Source organism: Pinus tabuliformis, chromosome 8 (genome assembly GCF_031772625.1).
Source record: "Pinus tabuliformis cultivar Carrire ecotype Pingquan chromosome 8, CPIR1, whole genome shotgun sequence".
NCBI lineage: Eukaryota > Viridiplantae > Streptophyta > Pinopsida > Pinales > Pinaceae > Pinus > Pinus tabuliformis.
Window position 1 is genome coordinate 603,918,644 of NC_142294.1, and position 13,330 is coordinate 603,931,973.

Below are 13,330 nucleotides of genomic sequence, written 5' to 3' on the forward strand. Positions count from 1 at the left end.
TAAGACCATTAGTCACACATGATTGAGGTTAAAGGTAAGGTTACCAATCAACCTATTACAATTTAATATATTTGGGAGGAATTCATAGTTACATTGCCCTTGGTTTGGATAAAATATTTCATGGAAGTAAGAATGAGAAACCATGTTTAGCTCAACTCTATGCTAGAATTAAAATTAAGGAAATTAATGAGATTATGGTTGTCCATTAGATATGGATGGTGTCACTGGTTGTTACACAACTAAACATGATACCACTTTGTTCATATGATTCTCTTATTAGAATGGATTGGTTGGTTTCTCATAATGCTATCCTAGATTGTCATAATAAGATTTTCACTTGTCTTGATCAAGAAGGAAAGTTGAGAATAGTGAAAGGAATTCGTAGATTCATTTCTATAAGGGAAATTTAATCTTTACAAATGAATAAATGTTATAGGAAAGGATGCCAATTGTATGCAATTCATGTGGAAGATAAAGTGAAATGTATAAGCCCAAATCTTGACTTTCTAATGCCAAAAGCTTGTGAAATTGAATTTGGGGAGATGCTAGATTTACCACCAAAAATAGATTCATTATTCTATTAATTTTCTACTTGGAGCTGCTCTAGAATATAAGCCTCCATACATAATTAGTGCAACCAAATTGTGATTAAAATAATTGCTAAAGAAGTGGTATATACACCTATGTGTCTCCCATTGGAGATCACTGGGACTATTTGTAATGAGGAAATACGAGACTTTGAAACTATGCATTGCTTTTAAATTGTTGAACAAGGTCAATGTGAGAAATAAATATCATTTTCCAATAATTGATGAACTATTTAATTAGTGAAGAGGATAAAAGGTATCTTCAAAGATATATCTAAGGTTAGACTACTATTAGATAAGGAAAAGTGATGAAGACGTTAATAAGATAACTTTTAGAACTAGGTATGGACACCATGAATTTGTAGTGGAAACATTTGGATTATCAAATGCACTATTTACATTCTTGTGGTTAATGATTCGAATAATTAGAAATTATTTAGATAATTTTTTCATTTATTCCTAGATGGAATTATTATTTAATCAAATTTGGATGAGAAGCATGAAGAGAAATTAAGGTTAGTACTACAAGTGATAATAGAGCATAAACTATATGGAATGTTAAGCAAAAATTTCATTTTATAAGCCTCCATACATAATTAGTACAACCAAATTCAAGGAGTACAAAATGCATTTGAAAGGATTGTTAAAGAAGGGACATATACAGCTAAGTGTCTCTATTGGTGATCACTAGGACTATTTTTAATGAAGGAAGATGAAACTTTGAAACTATTCATTGATTTTAAATAGTTGAACAAGGTAAATGTGAGAAATAAATATCCTCTACCAAGAATTGATAAGCTATTTGATTAGTGACGAGAATAAAAGTTATTTTCAAAGATATATCTAAGGTTAGACTACAATTAGATAGGTATAAAGGATGAAGACATCAATAAGATAACTTTCAAAACTAGATATGGACACCATGAATTTATAGTGGTGCCATTTGGATCGAAAAATGCACCAGATTCCTTCACGTGGTTAATGAATGGAATAATTAGAAATTATTTAGATAAAATTGTCATTTATTCCTATATACATTCTTATTTAATCAAATTAGTTAGCACTTAAGGTTAGTACTGCAAGTACTAATAGAGCATTGACTATATGAAAAGTATAGCAATTGTTCCTTTTATCAAAGGAGAACTTATTACTCCGGACACATTATCTATCAGAAAGAATATAGTAGATCCAAAGAATATTAAAGCTATTAATAAATGGCATACATTTAAGAATGTAGTTGAGGTAAGATCCTTCATGGGTGTTATATGGAATTTGTACCTACGGATAAATACATCTTCCCTAAGTGGGTAGTTACACTTGGAACAATAAAAAGAAAGTAGTTTAACCTTTTCCTACAATAGATAGATGAGATGAAGGAACTTACTTGTGATCTTTCGCTTCCTTTGATCTCCTTTGAATTGCTCCCGTCGCTCCCACTTGAACTGAATTGGCTCAATTGGTACCTGTCAACAGAGACAAAAGATAGCAACGATCAAAGCATATGATCTATCTACTATAAAAAATATGGAATTGACAACATTTAAACATATATGCGTCATAGATATAAACAAGAATATGGGAAAAGGAACAAACAACTTTATTGATGTAGAAGGAGGAGTTACACCCGATGCAGTTCGATCCTGTGTCACTCATCCAACTTCAGTGCAAACCCTCATCACACCAAAAGCACATTAATCCAGCAGCATAACATTACTTGACATGAACTCAAATCTCAAACCAACAATATTTCTCTACAATATTCAAATTCCAGCCCCCTTGATCACTATGATGAGTGGTCAGTTTATAGGGAAATGCAAGTGGTTATGTCATAAATTGGGCATTGAATGGCTTTCCAAAATTACAGTTCGTTTTCATGGAGAAAGGGATGAGAGGATAGAGGGTTAATTGATCCATATCCTATCCAAAGTCGACCTCATAGGATGAGATAAGAGTTGGGCATCCTTCTAGAATGCTCTAGAATCAAGGAATATTCCCATAATCAAATTCCAATGTCGCTCATTCTCGCCCAGCGCAGGTCAAAGTGGGTCTAAGTTCACTACAGTGCATCCCTGAATGGGCCTACCTGCTCTATAGCGTAGTTACCCCTAACCAAGGCTGCACTAGTGTCCCAAGGAGGCATTTTAGCAGGGTTTCAAGCTAGGAAACTTTCATGGATGGAAGCATTCAATTTGATGACTTGTCTAGGGCATGTAACAACTGAATTAGGGTTTGATGAGCCCTAATTGTACTGATCTGATCATTAGGAGTGATGTGCCCAAATAAACCTGTAACAGTTGCCCCTTAAAGCATGAAGTTGAAAATGATAATGTCGAGTGATATGCTTTATAATTTGTTGAGGAGGATCTAAAGCAGAAGGTGACCTGCATCGATTACAATACATAATATCATGATATCTTTGAATTTTTCATGAATTGTTGAGGGAAGGAATACCCATGCTCAGCGTATAAAATTTTCATTACATGTACATAAATCAGATAGTCGTCTATAGATATAGACCCATGATAGGATGACCATCTGTGTAAATCCATCGTACAGATGATTTAGTACACTCCTGAAATCGCAACCCGAATGGATGAAACTAGACCTAGGGTCTTCTATCTCCTCTAATCATTCACTCAAGTATGAATCTAACCATGTGAAAATGTGATCTGAAGTCGAACATGGGAAGACAACGTCTGATTACCAGCCAATGATGTAAGTTGTTAATAGACGCGAGAGCTATCACCGATAATGATAATGATCCTCAAGGTATTACAGTACAGTCTTCATGGTGTGAATAGATGTTTTGATGTTGAACACCATACAAAGTCTTTCGGTCGAAGGCCAGTGATGTCAACCTGTCTCCGGAAGCGAGAAACTTACCATTGATGTATGGAAGCCTTAAGGTACTGGAAGGGTGTTTCTAAGTCAACATCCTGGATAATGTGTTGATGTTGACAAGAAGCGACTCATCGCAGGAGGACCTTGATAAATCCCCCATCAATGACACGAAATGAGCGTAATGATTTTGAATACAGAATGTGACTAACGACATAATGTTCAGGAATGGCGGTCATGAAAATGAAGGTTTATGAGCATTGCAAAGGATGAAGTTTACTGAGTGACTTCTCTTGAACATGTCGGTGACACTGAATGAATTGGCAACACTGACCCAAAACGAAAGTGATGGATGGTCTGATAGACCATAGGTATGATAACCATCAAGTAGATAACCCAACCCAAATAGTCACAAAGATGAAGTGAAAGTGTCATGTTCAAGAGCGACTTGCTACCATAAAGTGATTTATCCCTTTGCCCATTTTCCCCAGTCATTGCTGACCAGTACCTCTTTATTTTCTAAAACAAGCTTGAGGACGATAACATATGCTTGTAGTATAATTCCACCCTTCAGGTGAATCCATCACTATGTGATGTTTTAACGAGCCTAGCGAAGGTGAAACTCGGTCTTGTCATGATGGACAAGTTTGTCGCTATTTGATGTTTTAACAAGTTTAACAACAATGATAACTCGATCCTTTTCATGTTTAGAGAGTTTGAAAAGGGAAAAAAATAAAAATCCACAAGTTCTTTTTCATAAATTTGTCTCTCAAGTCCTAAAAAGCGTAAAATAATACAAGAGAGAACCTATTGACCATGTTCGATCAATGTGTTTCTTTTCATAAGTAATCTATCTCAGTCCGGAAAAGGGTTAAACTTATACTGAGTAGATTTCGTTTCCAATCTGTTTACGAGTTGAAAAGGACAAGCGCTCAACAATCTTTTCATGTTTCAAGAGTCTAAAAAGAGCTTAAAGAGGACTCCACTTAGAGGAACGAGTGGTGTCTAGGATAGTAATTGGTTCCGATGATGTTGGAACTTCTCAAAACATGTTGATTTATGTGAAGAGGTTGGCTAATAAGACCACATATTGTAACTGTTCCTTAAAAAGGGTAAAACAACCAAGTGAAAGTGTATGATCGGCCAAGCAGATAGTGACGCTGGAAGGAGAAAAACCAAGGCTCATCTGGCAGAAGAGGTTGATAGAATGGCAATCACAAGGGTTAAAAAGGAGATGGGTTCATTTTTACACAAGTTTGAACCATAGGGAACTATGCTTGGATTTAGTTGCATGTTTACACAAGCTTGAAACAAAAAGCTATGCTTGGATTCAGTTTCATGTTTACACAAGCTTGAAATGAAAAACTATTCTTGGATTGGTTTACATGCCCCCAGCATGATGACTCGATTCTAGGTGCATGCCCCCCAAGCTTTATTATATTCACCTAAGTAGACTACTCGTGGCTATCGGGTGGATGGAATGAAGGTTCATTTACGAGATCAAGTGAAAGACTCGATTGGAATTTTACGAGATCTAGTCAAAGACTCAAACTAGAACTTTGCTCCAGGGGACCTTATTTCATTTTTTAATGAGCTTGACACAAGACAAGGAACTCTGCTAAGATTCCTTGTTTCATTTTTAACGAGCTTGACACAGGACAAGGAACTATGCTCTCGGACCTGTTTCATTTTTTAATGAGGTTGACACAGTAAAAGAACTATCCTCACATTCCTTGTTTCATTTTTTAACAAGCTTGACACAAGACAAGGAACTATGCTCATGTTCCTTGATCACGACCCATAAGAGTTCATGACTTCCAAGAGGTTCTCATCAGATGGGAGAACGATGCTCTGGAAGGGATACGTAGCAAGGAATCCATTAGAGAGATTTGGTTCCAATGCCCCTAGTACATAATGCACAACATCACAAAATTGATCGTCAGTTGATGTAGGCATGGAACGGGTTGCCACATAATTGACCTGTGGTGGGGAAGATACAATTGGGACAAAAGGACCATTTAGGGAAGATGGTTGACTAGAAGCCATATTTGGATTTGGAAATGAAGGATAGTCAATGGTGACAATTTTGCCTTCATGTAGGAAACACATCACTCGAAAGAGTGTTGAAATAATAGCTCCCATGTCATAAACATGGTCACGCCCAAGAAGTAAATTGTAATCTAAAGGGCCTGGGACTACCATCACATTGAGATAAACAATTTTTCCTCCCAAAGTAATAGGCAAGTGAGGAAGGATCCCTAATGGTTGACTGGTTCCTCTGTTAAAAGACAACAGATTCAGGGTAACAAGCAGTGGAGGAAAGGATACTCACAGATGCACCTTCATCTATAATAGTGCCAGATACAATCATATTATAAACATATACTATGATCTGGAAAGGCACATAAGAAGGAAGACGACATCCTGCCAGTCGATTCCAATCAAAGGAAATGACCAAACTACTTGGAGGGGTACCATAAGAATGGGAGAATTACCCCCTTAAGTTATGAGAATGGGAGGATTTTCCTCATATCTTGATGGAACAGGAGGGTTTCCTCCAAGCTCATTGGAATCTGAAGAAACGAAAAGAACTTGAGTGGTATCATACTCACTCTCTGAGATAAAGGTACGATTAACTAAAGGTGAAATCGGGTCAACTGTTTCCTCGACCTGTGATTGGTCAGGTATAGATTCATGGGATTCACATTCAGAGAGAGTGGGTTTGACCGACGGTTGATTTGGGTCAGTCACTTCATCAACTAGTTAAGGATTAAGGGAGAGTCTCCTATAACCAGATGCAAGTCGCTGCGGAGAAGCCAGAAGGTTATCCAACACTTTTTTGGCTTCATCCAGATAGGGACAAAGGTGAATGGGGTGATTCCCTTCGCATAACCTACAGGGAAACTTAAGTTTACCCTTCTTTCCATGAAATTTACTACCACTAGTTGATGGTGTGTCACCAACATGATCTCCATAAGTTGATGACACAGGATGATGTGAACGAGAAGACCATTCTTCTAAGATCTGAGGAATACCAGAAAAGTTTTGAAGAAGATGGTCTCTCGTACAAAATTTGCAAGGATATCAAAGTTTTTGAGGCTTATCGGACGATTTCTCATCAGAAGTTACATTCGAAGCAATGGTTGCTTGGTTTCCCCCTGCTGAATTTTCTTCTTCTTCTTCTTCTTCCCTTTCTTCTTCTTCTTATCCACCTGGTAACTAGTGTCAATACTTTCACCAGGCAAAGAGGAATAAGGGGAGGAATAAACAACCGATGAAGAAGGTAAAGGGTCAACTTTAGGATCAACTGGAGGTTGATTTTGTCCAGTTGTAGGAATATTCAATTGCGGGGCCAAGGAGGTTGAGAAAAACCATATTGGCATTTATGGTAAGTCCTGGAAGGGACAATGTAGCCATATAAGAAGCACCAATATTTCCGAAAGGAGGAAAACTAATTGGATTCCCATCAAAGGGAATTCCTTAATCTGTGGACTCCGGAGTTGTTGCCATATGTTTAAACCTAAGATCAACTAAGGAGTCACATGGAGGATGTTATCCATGGTAAATTAATTTATTTTAATCAAAATAACATAACAAAACAAAAGAGGGATAATCTAGGTAAAAGGATTACCAAGTAACTGTGAACTTCAATAGACTGCCTTAGTAAAACAAGGACTTAACATTCGTGCAGGCAATCTCCCCAAATGTCGTTTTTGATGTATCACAGTATACAAGGCGTCCGACTCAGTTACCTATGGATGGATAGCAACCTAAATTATTCCTCCCAAATATACCCGAAAGTACGTGGAGGCCCAATCTGTGTTAGCACTATCTAATGCGAAACTTCACAGTGAGAGCATTCCCTTATACTTTTCGTACTATAACATCGCCTGATATACCCGAAATTACGTGGACGAGCTACAATATACTTACGTACATGGAATGAGGTATCACACTCGGAATGTATTGCAGACCATTAGCGACAGCTACTATGTTTAACAACGCCGAAACATGTCTCTAGCCTAGACCTCTAAATGTTATGCGTTAAGTTACAATGCTCCATTAGGTTAATTGAGATAAATTTTAAGTTGATCTTCTTGAGAATTTTCCTTTCAAGGTTCACCACGTGATGTATGTTTGCAATTCCTAGAATGCAACTAATATGAAAAACATTCTTTCATTCAATTAACAATGAAAACCATAGCTAGTAAGGGATAGAGCAATCTGATCTTTGACAAAGAGCAAAGAGCACACCTAATGCAATTTCCCTAGCTATTCCTATCAAGCATTCACAAACTACAATATGCACAATGCAAGTTTTTCTTTTCAATCCCTTTAGTGTTTATATGAACAAAAAGGAACTAGATCCACAAACGATCAACCGATGCTTTTCACAAGAAATAAAGGCTTTACGACAGTTTCTTTTTCAAATAAATGAAGACTTCACGACAATTCTTTTTCAAAAAATCAAAGACTAATCAATGTAAGCTAACTTTGACAATGAATTTATAATGATAAAGAAATATCTTAAGAAACACTAAACAATCAAGGTCAAAGTAGGACTAGGAGAGGAAATGCAAATTGATTTCAGAGGCATAAAAAACTTTGATCTTTCAACAAACAACATTAGAAGCAACTTTGGAAAAATCAAGTAAAAGATGGGTTTTTTAGCTTGAGAGGGACCAACACAGCCCTAAATGGGAGACAATGCATTGCAAAGCACTTTCTCTAAGCCAAGGGTGCACTGGTAACAAAACATTCCTAGAATAGGAATTCTAGTGCAAATTTTTTACCAAAAAAGCTTCAAAATGACTGAAAAGAGATCAATGAAGTCAAGTAAAGTGTACTAGGACATAATATGATAAGGGTAAACTACCAAGAATGATGGTCATCCCCAGCGGAGTCGCCAATTTGTTATATGGAATTTGTACCTACGGATAAATACATCTTCCCTAAGTGAGTAGTTACACTTAGAACAACAGAAAGAAAGTGGTTTAACCTTTTCCTGTAATAGATAGATGAGATGAAGGAACTTACTTGTAATCTTTCACTTCCTTTGATCTCCTTTGAATTGCTCCTGTCGCTCCCACTCGAACTGAATCCACTCAATTGGTACCTGTCAACAGAAATAGAAGATGACAACGATCAAAGCATAGATCTATCTATTATAAACAAATGGAGTCGAAAACATTTAAACATATATGCATCATAGACATGAACAAGAATATGGGAAAAGGATCAAACAACTTTATTGATGTAGAAGGAGGAGTTACACCCAATGCGGTTCAATCCTGTGTCACTCATCTAGCTTCAGTCCAAACCCTCGTCACACCAAAAGCACATCAATCCCAAAACATAACATTACTTGACATGAACTCAAATCTCAAACCAACAATATTTCTCTACGATCTTCAAATTCCAACCCCCTTGATCACTATGATGACTGGTCAATTTATAGCGAAATTGAGGTCGTTATGTCACAAATTGAGCATTGAATGGCTTTTCAAAATTGGAGTTAGTTTCCATGGAGAAATGGATGAGAGGATAGAGGGTTAATTGATCTATAGCCTATCCAAAGTCAACCTCATAGGATGAGATAAGAGCTGGGCATCCTTCTAGAATGCTCTAGAATCAAGGAATATTCCCAAAATCCAATGCCAATTTCACTCATTCTTGCCCAGCGTAGGTCAAAGTGGGTCTAAGTGCACTGCAGTGCATGCCTGAATGTGCCTACCTACTCTGCAGTGTAGTTACCCTTGACCAAGGCTGCATTGATGTCCCAAGGAGGCATTTCAGAAAGGTTTCAAGCTAGGAAACTTCCATGGATGGAAGCATTCAATTTGATGACTTGTCTATGGCATGTTACAACTGAATTAGGGTTTGATGAGCCCTAATTGTATTGATTTGATTGTCGGAAGTGATGTGCCCAAATAGACCTGTAACAATGGGTTTTTATAGATATTATAAAATATTCCTAGAAGTATTTTCCAAGATTGTTCATACTGATACATATTTATAAAAAAAAGAAAATTAAATTGGAATGAACATAAAAGTGTGAAGAAAGCTTCCAATTGTTAATGAAATTACTTACTAGTGCATACATTCTTAGGATTGCTAACCCAAAGGGAGGAGTAAGTGTTTAAAGAAGTGGAAACATAGTTGGAGCATCTGGAAGCAATTGATGGGGGCGGGGATACTTGTTAGAGGAATTAAAGAAGAGGATCATCCATCTATATACTACTAGGAAGAAAATATTGGTTGATAAGGGGAAAATATGGAGGAAAAAGAGCAGAGTTATTTGGTTGAAAAATGGAGATGAAAATATGAAGTTTTTTCAGCAATTTGTAAAAGGTCAGCAAGCTCAAAATAACATATGGGATTTGGATGATCTAGAAGGTGGTAGAGCTTTAAATTTTGAAGATATCGCGAGGTTGGGAAAAAAACACTTCATAAATATGTATAAGGAAGTTTCTGAAGTGACCACTGTTGAAGTTATCTTATTGGATCGATCATTCCCTAGGTATGAAAATGAAGAAGACAATTGGTTCTTAATGAATATCTTATCTTAGGTTGAATTACAAAAGGTTCTCCATAGTTTCTAAAAACACAAAAGCCCTGGACTATATGGTTGGTTGGTTGAATTCTTCTTTGGGCTATATGATATCTTAAGGGGGGATCTCTTAAAGGTGGTTGAGGATTGCATATAATCAGATATGATGCTTGATTCTTTCAACTCTACCTTTATTTCCCTCATCCCCAAGACTGACTCTCCATGTTGTTTTGACAATTTCAGGTCCATATCTTTATGCAATTGTATTTATAAGGTCATAGCCAAAATTATAGCCAACAAGCTTAAGTCGATCCTCTCTAAAAATGTTTCTAAGGAACAATTTTCACTCATGAAAGGATGACAGATACATGAGGCAATTGGGGTTGCACAAGAAGGTATTGATAGTTTAAAAGCTAAGAAAATTAAGGGCTTGGTGATTAAAATTAAGTTTTCCAAAGCATATGACATATTCAGTTGGATATAGATTAGATTGTTATTGACTTATTTGGGATTTGAAGTTCATTTTATAAATTGGGTCATGTTTTGCATAACCACTATAGAATTTGATGTGCTTATTAATAGGGCGACATCAACATTATTTAATGCACAATGTGCCCTGAGGCAGGGTTGTCTTCTTTCTTCACTACTTTTCTTGCTAGTGGCTAAGGGCCTCACTGGATTGTTGGTTGAAGCAAAAAGGAGGGGTGACTTAAAGGGTGAAATTGTAGAAAATGATTTAACAAGCACTCATTTGTTGTTCATGAATTATATTCTCTTGTTTTGTGATAGGGCTAAGAGGGATTTAGCTTCCATCAAAGGAGCCTTATCACTCCTTGAGAAAACTACAGGCATGCAGGTAAATAGTCAAAATTTTATTCTCTCCTTGCTTGGTTTATCTAAGGATGAGTCAACTAATGCTCATACTCTGTTTCCAATCTAACATTTTTGATGAAGTACTTAAGTATCTTAGGTTCCACCTAAAACCCAATGATTATAGAAAGGATGATTGGATTAGGCTTACAACAAAAATTGAGAATAGACTAAAATTCGTGGAGCTTTAGAGGGTTGTCTAGAGCTAGCAAATTTCTCCTCATAAAATCAGCACTGGAAGTTATTCTAATTTTTTGATGTCTTTATCTTGGATAGCAAAAGGTGTTTTGAATGTTTCCCATAAGACTTGTTACATATTTTTATGGATGGGATAAAAGGAAGGTTGGGATTTCCCTTGGGTTAAATGGGATAAATATCATTTCCACAGATGTGGGGAGGATGGGGTCTGAAAAACCTGCATATGTTTTCTAAGGCATTGGCAACAAAATTTTGTTGGAAGTTGTTATCCACAAATCGTCAGTGAACATAAGTGGTGTCCAGAAAGTACATTCATCTAGTTACTCTTGAAGAATGGATAAGGATCTCGAACAAGTAGAGTTTGAATGTATCAGTTATATGGAAAGAAGTTTTAGCATCTTTTTCAATGGTTGAAGAAAGTTTATTTTGGAAAGTTGGAAATAGAGAAAAGTTGAGGATTGGTATCGATCCATGGGTGGGTTGCAATGAAAAATTTTGTTTACCCTGAGAGATGATTGAATTTCTTAATACTAATGGTAGGCTCACTCTTAACTAGATGGTTGATAATGCTCACACTAGTATGTGGACACAAGGCTAGGTTGATGCTATTAAACTTAACTGTCCTATTGAATACCTAGGTCACTAGCATAAATATACTACAACTCTCAACATCTCCCATGTTCGCCTCAGAGATAGGGAGGGCTCTTTGTGTTGGGTTCATTCTCCTTTTGGGAAATATTCACCAAAAGAAGGTTAAAAGTATATCATTGATGACAGGGGATTAGGAGAGGTGGCCTAGTGGTGGAGGAAACTATGGAAACTAAGTTGCCTAGCTAAAGATAGAATTTTTGGTGGTGCATATTGGGAAATAAAGTCCCTACTGGTGACAATATAAAAAAGAGAAATATGGTAGGGAAAAGCTAGTGTGTCCTCTACAAAAACACTAAGGAGACTATGGATCACCTTTTCCTTTACTTCCTCTTCTCCTTGGTTGTATAGAACATTGTTCAAGGATGCATGGGACTAGCTACAAAGTGGTAGGGCACATCTTGTAAGGACGCTTGGAAGGAGTGGTGCGAATAGAAAAATCCTAAAAAAAATAGGAGTTCTCTGCCTATTATCAGTTGGGGTATATGGATCTCTAGAAATAATGACATCTTTCAAGAAAAGTCAACCACTCTGGATAGAGTGATAACACAATATATGGCTATTTTTGTTTCAACTTATGGGCATGTTCATCAACCACGTAATATCACAGAAGAAGTTATTGATCACTCCTATCCATGGGCCTACTTTGATGAGGTCTCTCTGGATGGAGGAGAGTGTGGGGGGGGGGGGGGGGGGTATGCGTTATACCTTAGGGATAATCATTTCTTCAAGCTATAGTCTGGGTTAGGTAGAAGAACACATAAGTATGTCGAACTCCTCTACCTTAAGCTTCTTCTCTTGTTTGCTATTGAGAATGGATGTCAGCAGTTGTAGTTTTTTGGAGACTCAAAGATTGCTATCAATTGGTTTAATGAGATTACCAAATGTCACATACACACACTTCATCCTATCCATGAATATATTTTAAAATTAAAGGTTTCTTTTAGTAGGATTCTATGTTGCCATATCTATAGGGAAAGGAACTCAAGTGCAAAAACTTTCTCTAAGGCATTCAACGAACATAATATGGGCACTTGGAAGATCATGGAGCGGCTAGATGAGACCTCCTATGAGTATTATCACAGACCTTTCATAAAGGATCTGTTGATGGACACTTTACTAGACTGATCACTTATTACACAAATGTTCTTCCCGAGCTAAAATTCGCAGGTAATTGGGAGGATATTGTATATACTTTCTAATATTTTATGATGATAACTAATATCTGTTAATAGACATTAGTACGTTTGGACACAAAAATGGCCCTCATCTGAGGCCTGATCTTATGATCCTTTTTAGACTGGTTGATGATTAGCTCTTTTTTTAATGCACTTTACTGCATATACAAAATGTATTTTTCATCAAATTCTTGATGAAAATTATCATATTTTCCTAAAGAAAAAACATATTATCTATAAAAATATATTTAAATTATAAAACCATATTTTATATTCAATAGATGAAATAAATTAATTAAAAAAGTATATCACATTATGAAGAAAACAAATGATAAATATTAGATTCAAACTGTAATACAAAAAGATATATGATGTTTTCTTATTTTATATATATAATTTAGATTATAAAATATAGATTTTATTAAATTTGGAAAAAAATAATTTTCTTAAGGGTGAATGTA

General features: G+C 36.3%; 1 protein-coding gene across 2 annotated transcripts in view; it reads right to left on the reverse strand.

Moving 5' to 3' along the window:
* Positions 1-1,968: 1,968 nt before the first annotated feature.
* Positions 1,969-13,330, reverse strand: part of LOC149236939 (uncharacterized) — a 32,153-nt gene continuing 20,791 nt past the window's right edge. For both annotated transcript variants that reach the window (XR_016246262.1, XR_016246260.1), the window contains 2 exons: positions 8,463-8,541; positions 1,969-2,050 (listed from right to left, as the gene is read on the reverse strand). The gene's annotated coding sequence lies outside the window, so the exon portion shown is untranslated. The remainder of the gene's footprint in view (positions 2,051-8,462; positions 8,542-13,330) is intronic.